We start from the raw sequence: 21,491 nt of genomic DNA, 5'->3' as shown, positions 1-21,491 counted from the left end.
AGAAAATATATTTTCAAGTCTGTCAATTTGAGACCTGGTGAGGACTAAGTGGAGATACAAATGGGTCTCAAATCCATATCTCATAATCAATCATGAGTGTATACCGAGTTCATTTGATTTGGTTGGTCACCATAAACTTGTTGAAATTGTGAATCATGTTCTTCTAACTCATAGTGGCCCAATTCTGACATTTAAAGTCTCTAGTTATCATTTGGAACCTTGTTCAGAGATAAATAGCTGGATCTTGTCCCTCCCAGAAATTCGAATTACTGGATCCTCCTGTCCTTATAGTTTTCGTCCTTCTTTATTCTCCTTTGAACACCTGATTGATCTAGCACCTAATTGCTGCATGATCCCACTTCCTCTGTTGGCATTCAAAGGCTTTAGACATCTCACAAGTTTTTTTTTACAATATGTTACACTCTCCGATGAAACATTGGAATGTATGCTTTCTTCTTGCGCTGAACTAGAATACCTTTACATTGGCTGAAATTGAGGGGTCCTACTCATATTCAACTTAGCAATCAAAAAACTCTAATACCTCTACATCTATGGAACATCTTCCATTGATACAGTGGTTTGCTGCTTGATCCCACTTCGAGCGTCAGGGTTTAGATGTCTCACAACTTTGTTATTCATGGATATTACTACTCTCTCCGATGAAACATTAGAATGTTTGCTTTCTTCCCTGCCCTGAGCTTGAAGAATTGACGTTGGTTGAAATTGATGATCTTTCTTATATTCATCTTTTCAATCCAAACTCAAGTACTTGGACATCTGTGGAAACTTATTCATTGATACATGCCTTGAGGACTTGAAAAATGTAGTTGTGCAACTTTTATGCCAAAATGTATACTTCATCTAGACGAAGTGGAAGACTGCAATTTTGACCATGTTCTTGGCTTCCTACTTGGTATTGAAGAGCTTTGCTTGGGATAATATTTTCTTCAGGTAACATGACCTTTGGGATCTTTTTATTTATTTCACCAATTGCACAAAATCATAAATGCTTTCTTCTATTTGCATTTTTGTACAGTCCTTTCCCTTCCCTGATGTGCCAAGGAGGCTTCCTTCTACTTACTATCATTTGACAACAATCAATGTAACATTAAAATTGGAGGACACAAAGGAGGTTTTAGGTACTACATGTTTGCTCAATAGCTCCCCTAACTTGGAAGAGCTTATCATCTCAGTAACTTGTAGAAGACCTTCAATTTCCCTTTTTAACTTTCCCATTATTTTTTTCTCTAACTTATTTGATCTTCCAGCTCCAACATAAAAAGCACTCTGCACTTTTCCCTTTAACAGGGTCTGCGAGAAGTAAAGGATCGGTTTGAGTCTTCATTCAACAAACTCTTGGTTGTAACTATTAACAATTTTGTTGGCAAAGAAGTTGATTTGGTAATAGCTAAATCTATCCTTGCCAATTCTCCAGTGCTTGAACAAATGAAAGTCAGTCGTAGTGTGGATGAGTATGCCACTAGCAAAGTATTGTCTTTGTTGAAAAAGCTGCTTCGGTTCAAAAGAGCTTCATCAGAAGCTGAAATTGAATTTGCTCCTTAAAACTTTAGGTATCCAAGCTGATTATCACTTGAGTTCTTTGAAGGGTCATCTTTGTATTATGTGTCTAGATCACATTCCAATGTTGATGAGCAGTTTATTGTATATATTTTTGTTGAGGTAAAAAATGTATTCTTAGCTCCTTGGTTCTGCTCCCGATCTGGACTTGGTTACTGAGACCAAAACAATGGTGAGAGTGGGCCGCTTCTAGGGATGGGAAGCCACCTCCAATGATTAAGTCAGTTCAGGTAAGAAAACCAGAGACTCCTCTTGAGGAATAAATGCTCAAGAAGATGAAGGAGAGAATGTTCCTTAGGAGTAATTGCGGGAGAGTAATGGCTAGAGTATCCAAGTCTTACCGGTGTTCAGGCATAGTGATGTGTTATATAGCTGGTCCATACCTCAAGAGATAGTAGACGCTTCACTGGCCTTAGATGTGTATCTATTCAGATGGAGGGGGGAGATGACTTCTGGAAGAGGCTTGAGAGATAAGCCAAATTGTCTGATAGTCCTGCAATTGGAAGATCTTGTTGACAAATCAAAGGTCAGCGTCACACTGATACTGATGTGACCACAGCCCACAATTGGGATGACAAATGAAGTGCCGGTTCAAGGCTCGAGGAGAGCTTAGAGTGAGTCAGAAGCTTCTTTATCCGCAACAGGATATTAAGGATCCTTAGTGCATTAAATGGTGAAATGAATACTGAATAGATATTATATCGAATTCCTCACTCTCGCCACATTTACTGAGAAGTCGCATAAGGGTAGTGGTGTGTCGCCGTCATGGCATTCATTACACAACTTCTTTGAGGGAAAGCTCCCCGAGAAGTGCCTTATTCGAGAAGCACCTATTGTACCACCCTAGCCCAAGCTTGAACCCTGGCTCTGGTTCAAGTGGCTTATTCCGATTCAGAGATTGGAATGTTCATAACATTAGCCCCCTAATCTTTATGGCAATATCTTGTCATGAAGAGTACTTTGCTCGAACTCCAATGTTTTCGAAACCATGAGGTGTCTAGGAAGTTGAAACAACTTCTTAAGAATTAGCAAAATATCTTCTTGGTGAGTTCCAAGGTTTGGATAAGTTTGTGCTTTTTTAAAGCTGGTGTTATTTGACAGTTATGCCCATTAATCACATCACCCTTAATGATGTGCAAGTCACTTATCACATCTGCTTCTTCGCCATGTGTCTTGTCACACCCGCCCAACCGGATCTGGTCCTACCCAAATACCCGTCGGGGTGATACACTACAAGATCTAGGTTCACTGACAATTCCATACCATACATGATAAAGTAAAATTAAATGGATAGGAAATAAACAAGTTCAAGTATTTAATAATCAAGAATGAAAAGAAAGGATTACAATATCCAAAACTTCCTTTCAAAAACAAAACATCAGAGTTCTAAGAAAAGAAAGAATGTATAATGTTGCAGTGAGAAAGTCATCTAAAGAAACTCTAAGGAAAAGAAGCTCCATAAGAACAGTCTTGACACGAACAAGAAGCGTCATGTGACTCCACTTCTTTTCCAATCTCACCCTATTAATGCCACCCGATAAAGGATCCTCGGCGACAATGAGGTCCTCATAACATATAAAGCGATCTAAAGAAACAAACAAAATAAAATGAGTTCATAGAACTCAGTGAGGTAACTAACAATCACATCATATATTCATCCAATTCCCATGTCATAATTCATAAGACAATCATGTATTCAATAATATAAATAAATAAATGCATGGTGATGATATGAGGTTCCTAACTCTATAATGTAGTATTTAAAGTAGACACACATTAAGTCATACACCAGTCCTCTTTAGGCGGTCTCATCACTCTTCCCTCACGGCACCAAAGCACATCTGGTTGGGTTCTCCACGGCTGTTGGGTAAAGTCTCATCGAGCCATGGTTGGGGATCAAGTTGCCACTCTCTTACATCACCATTGGTGTAAGATCTGGCGTGTCAGGGATAAACTTAAGCCCAGTGCAAAGTCATACGGTCTCATACTACATATGGTCCAGATATCTTCCCTCACGCCTAGTGCTCTGTTTGTTCAATACATTCCCACCTATGAATGGAATCCTCAATGGAGGCATCTGTTGGATCCCATTCCTTAACCCAGCGGTCATCCACATATAATGGACAGGATGCTCTTCATGTCCTCTCACGGGTTGGTTACTGGTCTTAAGCACCCAGGAGCCCTTATCTATTATATACAACCCTACCTCTCTATGATGATGAGGGGCCTGCTCGATATACAGGACTCAGCCACTAACATCATGGGTTAATCGGCTTCAATACCCCTCTTGGAAGGGTAGTAGTACTCATAGGGATTCCTAGCCCCAACACTTCTAAACACCTATAAATCTTGCAATAGGGTTTAATGGCACCACATAAGGTTACTAGGGTAATAGGCGAACCCACAACCTTAGTGGAAAATACAAAGTAGAGGGAATAATAATATTCTGCATCTCCCTTCACATACATTTACATTCCATTCTCATAACAATAATAATAGATTTAGAGGCAAAGAGTAGGCGTGTCAATTTGTAGCCCGAACCATTAAAATCGAACCGCACCTGCCCGTTATAGCTCGAATCAGCCCGAACCGAACCTTAATGGGTAGTGTTTGGGCTGAGGGTGGGTGGCGGAGCCTGCACCAACCCGAAACCGAACCGTAACCTGTTATAGCCCATTTTACAACCCGTTTTGTAATTTTACATTAAATAGTATTTGAGTCATTATATTAACCACTAGGTAGTTGGTATAGACAATTAAAAAAAAATTAAGCCTAAATTCAAAGATCAAATAGTCATTTTACTACTTAATATCTAGGTTCTTGATTTCTATAGGATTGGTGAATTTTTTTAATGGAAATTCACCAATAGCAACTTTGCTTTCCATAAAATTTTGGCTTTTGTTGTAGGATGGTCAATTATTTCTTCTTGTTCTTTTTCTTGCACACTATAAACCGTTAGTCAACTCCGAGTCTAAACCATTGGCCCAAACCGTTAGTTAGCCCGAACCCAAAGTGCACCAAACTGAAACCGGCCCAAAACCATAATTTTGCTAATGTGTTGTGTTTGGGCTAGGTGTTTTTCAGCCCGAAACCGCCCCAAACCACACCGTTGACACCCCTAGCAAAGAGCAACATCATAAATAATAGTTTTACCTTCCTTTCGTGCAAAGTGACACACAAATATAGTAAGACAAACAGAAATTACAGCAATTTATATATTTAACCGAGACACAAAATAATAACAATTAATTAAATATAATGTGGTTAGTTATTCCTCACCTTCCAACTAGATTCCTTTCTCCAAAGATCAATACTTCCTTCTCACAAGAAGATAAGAAAAGGATAATTAATCTAATCATGCAAGAGGATTAACAAAAATAAACAAAGAAGTTAATTTGGGTTTAGAAAAATATCTTAAAATATTCCCATAAAAACACAAACATAAAACTAGGTTTTAACTCGCCTTTTTATCCGAAATCGGCTAAAAGTTATAATTTCGCCATTGATTCGAAGTTGAAATGAAATGAAACTTTGGGGAAAGCTAATTGGCAGTAAATGATCATAAGGGTGTCCTCAATTTGATTCAATTTGAAGTAGATCAAAATGCCCCAAATTGGCTCTCCTAAATCACCCGTGGGTGACCGAGAGAGTCAAAATGCATCAACCTTAGCAAGGGATTGCACCATTAACTCTTATACTAGAAAGGAAAGGAAAATTAAAAACAATGGAACAAGGGTAACAATAAATCTAACATGCTCCCACAATCACAAATCCACGAATAAAGAGAAGAGAGTTGTCCACATAATTGTGCCTAAGAGAAGGACTAAAGAATTCTCACCTTTCTTAATGTTTTCGAGAAGATCCGAAACACAAAACACCTTCAGAAGGATGGGAACCGATCTTGTTCTTGGTTTATCCTCTTCTCGCAGCCTCAAACTCGTTCTTGCATAAAGAAATGAAAGATTCCTAAAAAAATCAACTTGATCGGACTTTAGATAAGTAAGATCTAGAAGTGTTAAGCTTATACCTCATAAGAGGTCATCAAGAGTGTTTATTTTAAATTGAATCAAGTTAGATCAGGCAATCCAACTCGACAGTCAAGCTTAACTAATTATTACTCAAATTTACCGACTCCCGAATTTTGTCATGTGACTTTCAAAATTGTCTTCTCATTCTAACAATGTGAATCACCATATATTGGATTCTAACCTTTGATATGTTTTTAGTGATTATCTAATTGGGTGGTCAAAGGAGCTTCTCCAAACCACCAGACCACATACCTATGTCTAATCATTGACTTGACGTTTTCTACCCTTACCAAGAAGTAAAGGTTATTGAAACTAAAGAACAAACTCGTAAGAAGAAAATGGACAAAGCAGGGCAGCCTTTACCCTTCGTCATTTTTGGGCAAGTAACTACCAATTTGTCATAATGGTAGAAACTAACAAGATTTTCATATCAACTGGTGGACACTAAATCGATTAACTTATTAATTAAACAACAAAAATCTGTAAGGCTTCGGCTTTAGCTTCGAGTCGTCTAGCATCAACAAATCAAGTCAAATCAAATTTGTTGATAACTAGACAATCATTTCGGTAAAGATTGTATTTAACTCGTTAGTAAAGCGGAATAACCGTTTAAGAACGTCTGTAGTTAACGTACTCCATTTAGCACTTTTTGGGTATCAAGCAGTTCGATGCTCTTGTTTCTCTTCTTTATAAATATTGTTTCCTTGCTACGTCTCCACATTGTATACTCTCTTCTCCTGGTTGTCATTCTCTTTCAAGTCTTTCCCTGTCTCTTCCACATGTTGCGTTTTCATGGCATTCCATTGTGTATTATCTTCTTGTCTTCCATTCTGATTTCGAATCTTCCGGGCTCCTTGGGTTTGGGTTGCAGCTTTCCGGCGCTCTTCAACTTTGGGGATTCAAACAGTGATACTGGTGCTGATTCTGCTGTCTTCAACCAAATCATCGCACCGAATGGGGATACATTTTTCCGTAAGCCGTCCGGCAGGCCTTGTGATGGGAGGCTCACCATTGATTTCATAGGTAGGAGATACTTTCAAGTTCCTTTGATCCATTATTTACTTTCCTCTTTTTTTCTTTTTTTAAATTTTATTTGTTTGTACCGATTTTTTGGTGAATTCTGATTTTCTGTGAATAGTATATAATACTTTTAGATTCACAAGCAATTGAGTGGAAACCTGTGGATCCAGAGTTATAAAATTTTGCAGCACAAAGAGAAAAAGAGTGCTTTAAGATGGGATGCAATAGGTAGAGGTAGATCCAGATTCCACCCGATATAACCTGGGGATGGTTTTGCGAATGGTTTAGGTCGATCTAGATCAGAACCGAATGGGACTGGGATTGATCCAGATCTTGATTCGGTGGGCTCACTATTTATAACTGTTCTACAACCGTAATCAAGCCCGGCATCATACTAAACCACATCACTCGACATGGGCTCTGATGGATTGCCCTAGTTAACCCGCCCGTTTCCATTCCTAGAGTTCACGAGGTCTCAGGAATGAGGAATCGGATTGGTGAATCGGTTGTCATCGCTCCAGTTGGTCCCTGGCGATTTTCTGCCCTTACAAGCCCATGGGCTAGGGGATTCGAATGTTTCAAGCCCGTCTGGCCTAAATGATTCAAATGGGCCGAAAGTTACGGGGTTAATATTTTGGATGGTTAAGACGGTACGGGTTAATGGGCTGAAGAAACTCCTTTTTGCCTTCTTTGTGGGATGTCGTGTTGATGTTTCCATGCAGACCTGTAGCCATCTCTTGTCAACTCAACTCGACGAGTGACTAAGCGGTGTAATCCCAATCCAACTAAATGGGATTGGGTACGCGCGAACCTTATCGTGCTATTCAATCGTCGCTTTTAACCCTGGGCAATGGGACGGTTACTAACTATGAATTTCTCAATCAGCTCAAAGTCTCGGATTGCCGCTCCTCAGCGCATATCTTGATTCACTGGACAACAACTATTACCGTGGCGCTAACCTCGCAGCATCGGAGGCTACGATTAGAGCATCGACTAGGAGCCGAACCGCACTCCGGCCCAAGCCCCTTCGACTTGGACGTGCAAGTGTCTCAGTTCCGACAGCTCCTAAGCAGATCGCAAGCAATCAGGTCGAGAGGTAATTAATTACTCGATTGAAGGCAAACTCGGTTGTTCTGGTCTGGTTCATATGAGTTGCTCATTTATTCTGTTAACCTGATAGGTTCCAATTACTCACATTTCGTACCGGAGGAAGGCTTTGTTGCTCGGAGCCCCGTACACCTTCGATATGGGTCAAAATGATGTTGCTTTTGGTCCTGTTCCTCAACCATCTGTGTTTGAAGTTAATTTTCCTGAAGTAGTTGCCAAGTTGTCCGACAGTGTTAAGGTAACTAATATTATCCAAACCGTCTTCGTTACTGAGAGGGCAAGTCCAAATGTCGCCCGTTTGAGCTAAGCATGGGGATGCGATTCTTAATTTGCAGGCAGTGTACGATTTGGGAGGCAGGAATTTTTGGATCCATAACACCGGTCCCATTGGTTGCTTTGCATACATCCTTACACTCTTTCCCGTGAAGAGCGAATCTGATCTAGATGCAGCTGGTTGTTCGACTACATATAATAAAATATCAGACTACTTCAATAAGCTCTTGTGGGAAGCTATCCTTGTTTTGAGAAGCGAACTTCCAGAGGCTCACATCACATACGTGGACATCTACTTAATCAAGTACGCCCTCTTCAGCCAGGGTGATAAGTATGGTAAGTCGTCTAATACCTGAGAGGTCGGGAGATTTGTTGGAATATTTTTACACATACGTAACGTGGGGTTGGGAGAGTAATGATGTTCTTCTGAATTCTCGCTTCTTGTAGGATTTCGAAGCCGCTACTCGGAGCTTGTTGTGGCATTGGGGGCAAGTACAACTACACCCCGGAGAACGCGGTGTGGGCGGACGGTTCTTGTGGGCGGCAAATCTGTATTCATCGGGTCATGCGGTGACCCCGGTGTTCGAGTTAATTGGGATGGAAGCCACATAACCGAGGCAGCTAATAAATATATATTCGAGCGAGTTTCGGACAGGGGTACTTTACGGACCCCCGATCACACCGCAAGATGCTTGTAAAAATAAGACCTCTCCCTTTGCACCGCAAGCAAAGTTGGTCGGGTTCCCTACTTTCGGCTAAGCTAGGATTGTTTTGTCTGCATGATCTGTAACATTCCGATAATGCTCCTTACGAATAAATAGAAGTTCTCTTTCTCTTTTCCTCTAAATTATTCCAAACAACTTTATACATCGCCATATTTCGAGCAAACGTCCTTTATTGCGTCCAATGCGGGACATAATGTTGGTTGCAAGGGAGGGAGGAGAGATATCAGCCGAATCCACGGCATACTAGGAACCCCAAAATCGACGATAGTGCTCTTATTATCTATTTCTTATCGCGGGACGATACGACCGTTCACCGACCCGTTTACCCGGTGGATCGACCCGTTAACCCGGTTGAAGTATATATATATATATATAAAAAAAATAAATATAAATAATTGTGTGTGTGTGTGTGTGTGTGCTGTACGTTCGCCTCACGAGAGGTCACCGATAGATTTGGGATTCTTCGCCTCAGGGTTTTTGGCGGAGAGTTGTTCCACAGGGATCCCAGGGTTTAGGCTTGTATCTTACTAGGATGGCAGGGTTCCGATTCTAGGATTTGGGTTTGTAGTTTGTTGGGACAACTGGGTAGTGATCCTTTATTGGGATCCTTTGTACCTTTTTTTTTTTTTCTTCTTCGGGAGGAAGGCTGGGTCACTATCGTTTATTTGGATTCTAGGGTTTTTGGATTAGATACGGATCCAAAGGACAATGAGAATTATAGGATTTTTGGGTCAGATACAAAAAAGATTTTTCTCACGGAAGACGACTCGACGTTAGGGTTTGGGTATGTAATTCGTTGGGAGGGCTAGGGTTTCGATCTATTATTGGGAATCTAGGGAATCTGGATCAGATGTGGATTCAACGGCAATGAGAATTACAGTCTGCGAAAATGAGATGTGATTCCCCCGCCCCCGCCACATCATAAATCATTTGTGTTGGCATGGTATTCCTGACGACGACAAAATACGAACACAAAAAGAATACCGGATCAACATTTCGATTTAGAAATGACGATCTACCAATCGAAGATAGCATCAATTTGGGAATGTATCGCGTTATAGATTATATTTCGCAATCAGAAAATTACAAAAGTTATTAAATCAAAAGAGTTTTTGTGGATTGCTCCGGCGGAAAATCAACAAAACCTAGTACACGAAAATTGTTGGCTCCAGTACGACTACATTATCCTCAAAGATTCCTAAAAAAATCAACTTGATCGGACTTTAGATAAGTAAGATCTAGAAGTGTTAAGCTTATACCTCATAAGAGGTCATCAAGAGTGTTTATTTTAAGTTGAATCAAGTTAGATCAGGCAATCCAACTCGACAGTCAAGCTTAACTAATTATTACTCAAATTTACCGACTCCCGAATTTTGGTTTGTGACTTTCAAAATTGTCTTCTCATTCTAACAATGTGAATCACCATATATTGGATTCTAACCTTTGATATGTTTTTAGTGATTATCTACTTGGGTGGTCAAAGGAGCTTCTCAGTCCACCGGACCACATACCTATGTCTAATCATTGACTTGACGTTTTCTACCCTTACCAAGAAGTAAAGGTTATTGAAACTAAAGAACAAACTCGTAAGAAGAAAATGGACAAAGCAGGGCAGCCTTTACCCTTCGTCATTTTGCGGGCAGTAACTACCAATTTGTCATAATGGTAGAAACTAACAAGATTTTCATATCAATGGTGGACACTAAATCGATTAACTTATTAATTAAACAACAAAAATCTGTAAGGCTTCGGCTTTAGCTTCGAGTCGTCTAGCATCAACGAATCAAGTCAAATCAAATTTGTTGATAACTAGACAATCATTTCGGTAAAGATTGTATTTAACTCTCGTTAGTAAAGCGGAATAACCGTTTAAGAACGTCTGTAGTTAACGTACTCCATTTAGCACTTTTTGGGTATCAAGCAGTTCGATGCTCTTGTTTCTCTTCTTTATAAATATTGTTTCCTTGCTACGTCTCCACATTGTATACTCTCTTCTCCTGGTTGTCATTCTCTTTCAAGTCTTTCCCTGTCTCTTCCACATGTTGCGTTTTCATGGCATTCCACTGTGTATTATCTTCTTGTCTTCCATTCTGATTTCGAATCTTCCGGGCTCCTTGGGTTTGGGTTGCGGCTTTCCGGCGCTCTTCAACTTTGGGGATTCAAACGGTGATCCTTGGTGCTTGATTCTGCATTGTCTTCAACCAAATCATCGCACCGAATGGGGATACATTTTTCCGTAAGCCGTCCGGCGGGCCTTGTGATGGGAGGCTCACCATTGATTTCATAGGTAGGAGATACTTTCAAGTTCCTTTGATCCATTATTTACTTTCCTCTTTTTTTCGTTTTTTAAATTTTATTTGTTTACTGATTTTTTTGGTCAATTCTGATTTTATGTGAATAGTATATAATACTTTTAGATTCACAAGCAATTGAGTGGAAAACTGTGGATCCGAGTTATAAAATTTTGCAGCACAAAGAGAAAAAGAGTGCTTTAAGATGGGATGCAATAGGTAGAGGTAGATCCAGATTCCACCCGATATAACACGGGGATGGTTTTGCGAATGGTTTAGGTCGATCTAGATCAGAACCGAATGGGACTGGGATTGATCCAGATCTTGATTCGGTGGGCTCACTATTTATAACTGTTCTACAACCGTAATCAAGCCCGGCATCATACTAAACCACATCACTCGACATGGGCTCTGATGGATTGCCCCAGTTAACCCGCCCCGTTTCCATTCCTAGAGTTCACGAGGTCTCAGGAATGAGGAATCGGATTGGTGAATCGGTTGTCATCGCTCCAGTTGGTCCCTGGCGATTTTCTGCCCTTACAAGCCCATGGGCTAGGGGATTCGAATGTTTCAAGCCCGTCTGGCCTAAATGATTCAAATGGGCCGAAAGTTACGGGGTTAATATTTTGGATGGTTAAGACGGTACGGGTTAATGGGCTGAAGAAACTCCTTTTTGCCTTCTTTGTGGGATGTCGTGTTGATGTTTCCATGCAGACCTGTAGCCATCTCTTGTCAACTCAACTCGACGAGTGACTAAGCGGTGTAATCCCAATCCAACTAAATGGGATTGGGTGCGCGCGAACCTTATCGTGCTATTCAATCGTCGCTTTTAACCCTGGGCAATGGGACGGTTACTAACTATGAATTTCTCAATCAGCTCAAAGTCTCGGATTGCCGCTCCTCAGCGCATATCTTGATTCACTGGACAACAACTATTACCGTGGCGCTAACCCGCAGCATCGGAGGCTACGATTAGAGCATCGACTAGGAGCCGAACCGCACCCGGCCCAAGCCCCTTCGACTTGGACGTGCAAGTGTCTCGATTCCGACAGCTCCTAAGCGGGATCGCAAGCAATCGGGTCGAGAGGTAATTAATTACTCGATTGAAGGCAAACTCGGTTGTTCTGGTCCGGTTCATATGAGTTGCTCATTTATTCGTTAACTCTGATAGGTTCCAATTACTCACATTTCGTACCGGAGGAAGGCTTTGTTGCTCGAGCCACTGTACACCTTCGATATGGGTCAAAATGATGTTGCTTTTGGTCTGTTCCTCAACCATGATCTGTGTTTGAAGTTAATTTTTCTGAAGTAGTTGCCAAGTTGTCCGACGGTGTTAAGGTAACTAATATTATCCAAACCGTCTTCAGTTCTTCGAGAGGGCAAGTCCAAATGTCGCCCGTTTGAGCTAAGCATGGGGATGCGATTCTTAATTTGCGGGCGTGTACGATTTGGGAGGCGGGAATTTTTGGATCCATAACACCGGTCCCATTGGTTGCTTTGCATACATCCTTACACTCTTTCCCGTGAAGAGCGAATCCGATCTAGATGCAGCTGGTTGTTCGACTACATATAATAAAATATCAGACTACTTCAATAAGCTCTTGTGGGAAGCTATCCTTGTTCTGAGAAGCGAACTTCCAGAGGCTCACATCACATACGTGGACATCTACTTAATCAAGTACGCCCTCTTCAGCAAGGGTGATAAGTATGGTAAGTCGTCTAATACCTGAGAGGTCGGGAGATTTGTTGGAATATTTTTACACATACGTAACGTGGGGTTGGGAGAGTAATGATGTTCTTCTGAATTCTCGCTTCTTGTAGGATTTCGAAGCCGCTACTCGGAGCTTGTTGTGGCATTGGGGGCAAGTACAACTACACCCCGGGGAACGCGGTGTGGGCGGACGGTTCTTGTGGGCGGCAAATCTGTATTCATCGGGTCATGCAGTGACCCCAGTGTTCGAGTTAATTGGGATGGAAGCCACATAACCGAGGCAGCTAATAAATATATATTCGAGCAGTTTCAGACAGGGTACTTTACAGACCCACCGATCCCTTTGCAAGATGCTTGTAAAAATAAGACCTCTCCCTTTGCACCGCAAGCAAAGTTGATCGGGTTCCCTACTTTCGGCTAAGCTAGGATTGTTTTGTCTGCGATCTGTAACATTCCGATAATGCTCCTTACGAATAAATAGAAGTTCTCTTTCTCTTTTCCTCTAAATTATTCCAAACAACTTTATACATCGCCATATTACGAGCAAACGTCCTTTATTTCGTCCAATGCGGGACATAATGTTGGTTGCAAGGGAGAGGAGGAGAGATATCAGCCGAATCCACGGCATACCGGGAACCCCAAAATCGACGATAGTGCTCTTATTATCTATTTCTTATCGCGATGCAGTACGACCCGTTTACCCGGTGGATCGACCCGTAACCCGGTGGAGACCCGTTAACCCGGTTGAATATTATATATATATATATATATATATGTGTGTGTGTGTGTGTGTGTGTGTGTGTGTGTGCCCTTACGTTCGCCCACGAGGTCAGCGATAGATTTGGGATTCTTCGCCTCGGGGTTTTTGGCGGAGAGTTGTTCCTGAGGGATCCCGGGGTTTAGGCTTGTATCTTACTAGGATGGCGGGGGTTCCGATTCTAGGATTTGGGTTTGTAGTTTGTTGGGACAACTGGGTAGTGATCCTTTATTGGGATCCTTTGTACCTTTTTTTTTTTCTTCTTCTTCTGGGAAGACTGGGTCACTATCGTTTATTTGGATTCTAGGGTTTTTGAATTAGATACGGATCCAAAGGACAATGAGAATTATAGGATTTCGGGTCGGATACAAAAAGATTTTTCTCACGGAAGACGACTCGACGTTAGGGTTTGGGTATGTAATTCGTTGGGAGGGCTAGGGTTTCGATCTATTATTGGGAATCTAGGGAATCTGGATCAGATGTGGATTCAACGGCAATGAGAATTACAGTCTGCGAAAATGAGATGTGATTCCCCCCGCCCCGCCACATCATAAATCATTTGTGTTGGCATGGTATTCCCGACGACGACAAAATACGAACACAAAAAGAATACCGGATCAACATTTCGATTTAGAAATGACGATCTACCAATCGAAGATAGCATCAATTTGGGAATATATCGCGTTATAGATTATATTTCGCAATCAGAAAATTACAAAAGTTATTAAATCAAAAGAGTTTTTTGTGGATTGCTCGAGTGGAAAATCAACAAAACCTAGTACACGAAAATTGTTGGCTCCGATCGACTACATTATCCTCAAAGATTCCTAAAAAAATCAACTTGATCGGACTTTAGATAAGTAAGATCTAGAAGTGTTAAGCTTATACCTCATAAGAGGTCATCAAGAGTGTTTATTTTAAGTTGAATCAAGTTAGATCAGGCAATCCAACTCGACAGTCAAGCTTAACTAATTATTACTCAAATTTACCGACTCCCGAATTTTGGCTGTGACTTTCAAAATTGTCTTCTCATTCTAACAATGTGAATCACCATATATTGGATTCTAACCTTTGATATGTTTTTAGTGATTATCTACTTGGGTGGTCAAAGGAGCTTCTCGAGTCCACCGGACCACATACCTATGTCTAATCATTGACTTGGCGTTTTCTACCCTTACCAAGAAGTAAAGGTTATTGAAACTAAAGAACAAACTCGTAAGAAGAAAATGGACAAAGCGGGGCAGCCTTTACCCTTCGTCATTTTGCGGGCAGTAACTACCAATTTGTCATAATGGTAGAAACTAACAAGATTTTCATATCAACTGGTGGACACTAAATCGATTAACTTATTAATTAAACAACAAAAATCTGTAAGGCTTCGGCTTTAGCTTCGAGTCGTCTAGCATCAACGAATCAAGTCAAATCAAATTTGTTGATAACTAGACAATCATTTCGGTAAAGATTGTATTTAACTCTGTTAGTAAAGCAGAATAACCGTTTAAGAACGTCCGTAGTTAACGTACTCCATTTAGCACTTTTTTGGGTATCAAGCGATTCGATGCTCTTGTTTCTCTTCTTTATAAATATTGTTTCCTTGCTACGTCTCCACATTGTATACTCTCTTCTCCTGGTTGTCATTCTCTTTCAAGTCTTTCCCTGTCTCTTCCACATGTTGCGTTTTCATGGCATTCCACTTGTGTATTATCTTCTTGTCTTCCATTCTCGATTTCGAATCTTCCGGGCTCCTTGGGTTTGGGTTGCGGCTTTCCGGCGCTCTTCAACTTTGGGGATTCAAACCAGTGATCTCGGTGCTTGATTCTCATTGTCTTCAACCAAATCATCGCACCGAATGGGGATACATTTTTCCGTAAGCCGTCCGGCAGGCCTTGTGATGGGAGGCTCACCATTGATTTCATAGGTGGGAGATACTTTCAAGTTCCTTTGATCCATTATTTACTTTCCTCTTTTTTTCGTTTTTTAAATTTTATTTGTTTACTGATTTTTTTGGTCAATTCGATTTTCTCGTGAATAGTATATAATACTTTTAGATTCACAAGCAATTGAGTGGAAACCTGTGGATCGAGTTATAAAATTTTGCAGCACAAAGAGAAAAAGAGTGCTTTAAGATGGGATGCAATAGGTAGAGGTAGATCCAGATTCCACCCGATATAACCGGGGATGGTTTTGCGAATGGTTTAGGTCGATCTAGATCAGAACCGAATGGGACGGGATTGATCCGGATCTTGATTCGGTGGGCTCACTATTTATAACTGTTCTACAACCGTAATCAAGCCCGGCATCATACTAAACCACATCACTCGACATGGGCTCGATGGATTGCCCAGTTAACCCGCCCGTTTCCATTCCTGGAGTTCACGAGGTCTCGGGAATGAGGAATCGGATTGGTGAATCGGTTGTCATCGCTCCCAGTTGGTCCCCGGCGATTTTCCGCCCTTACAAGCCCATGGGCTAGGGGATTCGAATGTCTCAAGCCCGTCGGCCTAAATGATTCAAATGGGCCGAAAGTTACGAGGTTAATATTTTGGATGGTTAAGACGGTGCGGGTTAATGGGCTGAAGAAACTCCTTTTGCCTTCTTTGTGGGATGTCGTGTTGATGTTTCCATGCGGCACTGTAGCCATCTCTTGTCAACTCAACTCGACGAGTGACTAAGCGGTGTAATCCCAATCCAACTAAATGGGGATTGGGTACGCGCGAACCTTATCGTGCTATTCAATCGTCGCTTTTAACCCCTGGGCAATGGGACGGTTACTAACTATGAATTTCTCAATCAGCTCAAAGTCTCGGATTGCCGCTCCTCAGCGCATATCTTGATTCACTGGACAACAACTATTACCGTGGCGCTAACTTCGCAGCATCGGAGGCTACGATTAGAGCATCGACTAGGAGCCGAACCGCACCCGGCCCAAGCCCCTTCGACTTGGACGTGCAAGTGTCTCGATTCCGACAGCTCCTAAAGCGGATCGCAAGCAATCGGGTCGAGAGGTAATTAATTACTCGATTGAAGGCAAACTCGGTTGTTTGGTCTGGTTCATATGAGTTGCTCATTTATTCTGTTAACCTGATAGGTTCCAATTACTCACATTTCGTACCGGAGGAAGGCTTTGTTGCTCGAGCCCTGTACACCTTCGATATGGGTCAAAATGATGTTGCTTTTGGTCTGTTCCTCAACCGGTCTTGTGTTTGAAGTTAATTTTCCTGAAGTAGTTGCCAAGTTGTCCGACAGTGTTAAGGTAACTAATATTATCCAAACCGTCTTCGTTACTGAGAGGGCAAGTCCAAATGTCGCCCGTTTGAGCTAAGCATGGGGATGCGATTCTTAATTTGCAGGCAGTGTACGATTTGGGAGGTAGGAATTTTGGATCCATAACACCGGTCCCATTGGTTGCTTTGCATACATCCTTACACTCTTTCCCGTGAAGAGCGAATCTGATCTAGATGCAGCTGGTTGTTCGACTACATATAATAAAATATCAGACTACTTCAATAAGCTCTTGTGGGAAGCTATCCTTGTTACGAGAAGCGAACTTCGGGAGGCTCACATCACATACGTGGACATCTACTTAATCAAGTACGCCCTCTTCAGCAAGGGTGATAAGTATGGTAAGTCGTCTAATACCTGAGAGGTCGGGAGATTTGTTGGAATATTTTTACACATACGTAACGTGGGGTTGGGAGAGTAATGATGTTCTTCTGAATTCTCGCTTCTTGTAGGATTTCAGAAGCCGCTACTCGGAGCTTGTTGTGGCATTGGGGGCAAGTACAACTACACCCCAGGAACGCGGTGTGGGCAGACAGTTCTTGTGGGCGGCAAATCTGTATTCATCGGGTCATGCAGTGACCCCAGTGTTCGAGTTAATTGGGATGGAAGCCACATAACCGAGGCAGCTAATAAATATATATTCGAGCAGTTTCAGACAGGGTACTTTACAGACCCACCGATCACACTGCAAGATGCTTGTAAAAATAAGACCTCTCCCTTTGCACCGCAAGCAAAGTTGATCGGGTTCCCTACTTTCGGCTAAGCTAGGATTGTTTTGTCTGCAGTCTGTAACATTCCGATAATGCTCCTTACGAATAAATAGAAGTTCTCTTTCTCTTTTCCTCTAAATTATTCCAAACAACTTTATACATCGCCATATTCTGAGCAAACGTCCTTTATTTCGTCCAATGCGGGACATAATGTTGGTTGCAAGGGAGGGAGGAGAGATATCAGCCGAATCCACGGCATACTAGGAACCCCAAAATCGACGATAGTGCTCTTATTATCTATTTCTTATCGCGGTACAGTACGACCCGTTTACCCGGTGGATCGACCCGTTAACCCGGTTGAAGTATATATATATATATATATGTGTGTGTGTGTGTGTGTGTGTGTGTGTGTGTGTGTGCCTTACGTTCGCCCACGAGGTCACTGATAGATTTGGGATTCTTCGCCTCAGGGTTTTTGGCGGAGAGTTGTTCCACGGGTGATCCCAGGGTTTAGGCTTGTATCTTACTAGGATGGCAGGGTTCCGATTCTAGGATTTGGGTTTGTAGTTTGTTGGGACAACTGGGTAGTGATCCTTTATTGGGATCCTTTGTACCTTTTTTTTTTTTTTTTTTTCTTCTTCGGGAAGAGCGGGTCACTATCGTTTATTTGGATTCTAGGGTTTTTGGATTAGATACGGATCCAAAGGACAATGAGAATTATAGGATTTTCCGGGTCGGATACAAAAAGATTTTTCTCACGGAAGACGACTCGACGTTAGGGTTTGGGTATGTAATTCGTTGGGAGGGCTAGGTTTCGATCTATTATTGGGAATCTAGGGAATGCGGATCAGATGTGGATTCAACGGCAATGAGAATTACAGGTCTGCGAAAATGAGATGTGATTCCCCCCGCCCCCCGCCACATCATAAATCATTTGTGTTGGCATGGTATTCCTGACGACGACAAAATACGAACACAAAAAGAATACCGGATCAACATTTCGATTTAGAAATGACGATCTACCAATCGAAGATAGCATCAATTTGGGAATGTATCGCGTTATAGATTATATTTCGCAATCAGAAAATTACAAAAGTTATTAAATCAAAAGAGTTTTTGTGGATTGCTCGGGTGAAAATCAACAAAACCTAGTACACAAAAATTGTTGGCTCCAGTACGATTACATTATCCTCAAAGATTCCTAAAAAAATCAACTTGATCGGACTTTAGATAAGTAAGATCTAGAAGTGTTAAGCTTATACCTCATAAGAGGTCATCAAGAGTGTTTATTTTAAGTTGAATCAAGTTAGATCAGGCAATCCAACTCGACAGTCAAGCTTAACTAATTATTACTCAAATTTACACTTATAAGGATGTTGTCTATAAAGTGGAGAACAATTTAGTTACCCATTGTACTTGCTACTGGGATTAGATTTTTGTCTAGTTTATTATCTTTTAGAGCTACTTTCCGCTGGTTGTAGAGTGGGATTTTTGCCTCACTTTACTTATCCCGTCTCAGACTCTGATTATATCTATTACTCGATTTATTTATGATTCAGGGATCTTTCCGTATTGGATCTATGGTTTATCTTCCGCACTTTCATTATGATTGTTCATGATTATGTTATTGTTTATGTGGGAGGTTGATTACTCGATACCTGATCTTCGGGCTATGGATCACACTCTCGGGTATGCGGATGGGGTACCGCTGGGAGGATGTGACAGATTGGTATCGTAGCCCAAGGTTCGAGAAATCTAACCACAAAAGACGATAAGCTCGAACATTCCCCGAGTCGTTGATCTGAAATGACTCTTCTACTCTTAGAAGTGAATAATAGAACACTCGAATTAGAAACTTAACCTTTGAGGCATAAATGATAACATTTGGGGACAATAATACCATAATTATACTTGAACAAATGTCACTAATGCAAGGAAAAGAAAGGTGCATAATATACAATAATTAAGTGAAACAAAATGAACTTCATTAATTTCAAAAGATTTACAACGATTACATCTGAAATGCATAAATGGAAATCCTAGGGTGGCATCTATCTAGGTGATCTTCTCTCGATCTCTCGTATGCTCGAACTCCTCCGTTAGTTGAGTCACCTGATGCTCTATCCTATCTGTCGGACCCCATCCTCTCAACATCTCCTTCCTGTCCGACCTCCATCCTCTCTAGCACGGAAAATCCTCTATCTGCTCTCGTGCCCCTAGATCTAAAGCCCTGTACTTGCATGTGAAGGGCCACCTACCTCGAAGTGTGATGAAGGGAAACTCGTGTGCACCGGCCTTAACCTGGGTGCATATGCATCATCTCCGGCACGATCATCACTATCGAGACCAATATCCTCTCCCTCCATCCTGCGACCCCCGATCCTCATCCTACGACTCCTCATCATCCTCACCCTCCGGACCGAGAATTCTCACAATCATTGGGGATCTCATGTGACGAATGGTCCGAGTCCCAATAAAGTATCCACCAGGAACCAGTTGTCCACTGGTGTATCCTCGAAACTCACCCCGAAATGCCTGAAGATCAAAGCAGGTGGGCCTCCCCATAGCAAAGGTTCTGCATGCTAGGCCGCCGAACTAAGTCGAGACAGACCTGCTGAATGATGTTGGAGAGATCGATCTCAAGCCCATGTGTATGCGGTAGATGACTAAGGCCTCCATCACCGTGGACCCGATGGTGATGTCCGGGTTCGCATAATGTTTCGGCCGACCAGGTGACCGATAATCCGTTGCATCCGTCATCCGTCCGCCGGTCCACTAGAGTGAAGCATCGACGGCCATCCCATGTCGTAGAGCATATCTCGCAAAGCTCATACGGCATCGGATGGGTCGCTCAGAGGCTGCTCCGGCAGGTATCCAAACACACTGTGGATAGTAAGGAACCCGGCAAGATCTGCACTGTCCTGTGGAGAAGCGAATTCGAGTCCGAAGACCCCGTCTCGAGGACAAGTCTAAGGGGATGTCCTTGACCTCGAGCTCCTTCCGTGTGGTAAGAAGGTCAAGAACAACTCCCACTAGCTCCTGCATACCTACATCCCCTGTGAAGAGATGAACCCACCGTAATGTGTCGAATCTCCGCCGAATCCCAAAGGCTCGAGCTGGCGAAGTGAAGTAGACGTCTTATCTCGATATATTGGCAAAGAGCTAAAGGATCCCTGGCACAGAACTCGGCTCCTCGAGGTGTGTCAAACATGTCTCTGGGTCTCCTTAATCCTCTCCCCGTCTAGGCTCGTATGAACCCGACTCTCTCGCCCCTAAAAGAGCACCCCCAATGCGATCACGACCTTACCTGTCCTGGCCTCCCCTCTGCAGTAGCAGGATATCTGAAACAAGAGACAATTCCGCTAGTGCTACCTTAAGATTTGAGCAAAAAGGGTATTTCTCGTAATTTTTCGGAAAATTTTTAAAATTGGGGGAAATTTTGATTTGAACATACTAGCACGTGCGCAATACTTGGAATTTCATGTCTATGAAGTTTGTTTGATGAAAATCGACGAAAACTTGGATTAAAGCGGAAAATTCAGCAAGAAGGAAATTTGGGGATTTTGCAATTTAGGTCTAAATTGGATTTTTGAAAAGTTGAAATTGGTTAAATCAAATTGTATGGACCTATCTACAATGTCATCTTGAGCATGTAGCATTTGATTCATGCGAAAATTTCAAGCGGTTTGAGAGAAAACAAGATTTTTCTAAAGATATCGATTTCCTACAAGGAAATCGTTAAGTAGATGAACACCAATATGTTAAAACTTGTTGTCTATGCATGGCATTGTGTTTAAAACCTAGGGAATATGTTTCTAAGCATTCCTAAGCTCGATTTCTAGCATTGCATACAAGCAAAGCATGGTTTTGTTTGAAAAAAAGCATGAGAAGATGAAAATGGAAGAAAGAATGAGAGATTTACCTTTTGTTTGTGAAGATTGTGGGTTGTTGTGTTGTTGTTGAAGCACCAAATCACCTCAAGAATACTTGTGGTCAATCACTCGACCAA

At 41.8% G+C, this 21,491-nt stretch overlaps 2 pseudogenes; both read left to right on the top strand.

The window, feature by feature from the left end:
• Positions 1 to 6,385: 6,385 nt before the first annotated feature.
• LOC149022701 (alpha-L-fucosidase 3-like) lies at positions 6,386 to 13,154 on the top strand (annotated as a pseudogene).
• A 2,175-nt stretch (positions 13,155 to 15,329) lies between these two features.
• LOC149022700 (alpha-L-fucosidase 3-like) overlaps positions 15,330 to 21,491 on the top strand; it is an 8,002-nt pseudogene continuing 1,840 nt past the window's right edge.

Source organism: Hakea prostrata, chromosome 3, assembly GCF_041222555.1.
Source record: "Hakea prostrata isolate BN-2017 chromosome 3, UWA_Hpros_2, whole genome shotgun sequence".
In the NCBI taxonomy this organism is placed as follows: domain Eukaryota; kingdom Viridiplantae; phylum Streptophyta; class Magnoliopsida; order Proteales; family Proteaceae; genus Hakea; species Hakea prostrata.
The sequence above is the reverse complement of the archived record's forward strand: the minus strand, read 5'-3'. Positions and strand labels throughout refer to the sequence as shown.